This window comes from Lepisosteus oculatus, chromosome 14, assembly GCF_040954835.1.
Source record: "Lepisosteus oculatus isolate fLepOcu1 chromosome 14, fLepOcu1.hap2, whole genome shotgun sequence".
NCBI lineage: Eukaryota > Metazoa > Chordata > Actinopteri > Semionotiformes > Lepisosteidae > Lepisosteus > Lepisosteus oculatus.
The window spans coordinates 18375445-18376700 of NC_090709.1; positions in this window are offsets into that span (position 1 = coordinate 18375445).

The window sequence follows — 1256 nt, forward strand, 5'->3', positions numbered from 1 at the left end:
GTAAACAACAACAAAGATGGCGCATGTAAACTCCCGCGGCAGATAGTACGGACGCAGTCCTATGGCTACCAGTTCGATGTCCGGGTTACAGACGTGCTCCTTAACATGAGTATGTCCAGGATTACACCATCTGTTGTTGACAAGCACCGCAAGCTCCCCTCCTTTCCTCTTACCGCTCCCGGCGTTTCTGTCCGCCCGCACCGTCTGAAAGCCGCCAATGGTAATGTTTGAGTCCAGAATAAGTTCCTGCAGCCACATCTCGGTGAAACACATGATACTGCATTCACGATACTCCCTCTGGCTCCTCACCAATGCTCCCAGTTCGTACATCTTGTTCGCTAAGGACCTCACATTTCCCATGATGATCGAAGGAAGGTAGGGTTTAAATCTCCTTCTCTTCGCCTTTCACGTCGCACCAGCCCTACAGCCTCGGCTTCTCCTCCTCAGCTCCTCCGGTGAGTAGAGCCGGACGCACTAGCGCGATCAGCTGGTCCCGCGTGTAGACAATGCCTCTGTGGCTATCGGCATTGCAACCCGATAGAAACAGAGGTCCAAGTATCAGAAAAAACAAGAAAAAGTATTTCAGCTTCCTAGTATCCATCATGTTGTGATCGCAAATCTAGTTGCCGGCAAAGGTATGAAGAAAAAAACACTAACACACTAGCATTAACTAACTGAAAGAAACAAAAAGACAACAAAAAGACACAGAGCTGTTGTAGCAGGCTGCCACTAACACAGCGCCATCTTGTTTTAACTACAAAGTGACCATGACTAATAGACATTTTGGGAACAAGTAAAGGTTTGTTCCATGCTGAAAAGAGAAGAAAATAAACGTTTCGGCTGTGGAGCCTACTTCGGATGTCACATGTCTACCTACTTGAACTTGGGCATTTTAGTTGACTTGACTAAGACTATGATTAAATAAAAAAACTGGTGAATAAATTGGTGTTTTTAAGTCACCTGACTGGATAAAACTCTTCTCATACTGACTGCAGCTGAATGGTCTCTCTCCTGTGTGAGTGCGCTGGTGAGTTATTAAGGTACTAGATCGACTAAAACACTTCCCACACTGACTGCAGCTGAAAGGTCTCTCTCCTGTGTGAATGCGCTGGTGTGATTGTAAGTGGCTTTTCCGACTAAAACTCTTCCCACACTGACTGCAGCTGAATGGTCTCTCTCCTGTGTGAATGTGCTGGTGGGTTATTAAGTTACTTGACTGACTAAAACTCTTCCCACACTGACTGCAGCTGAACGGT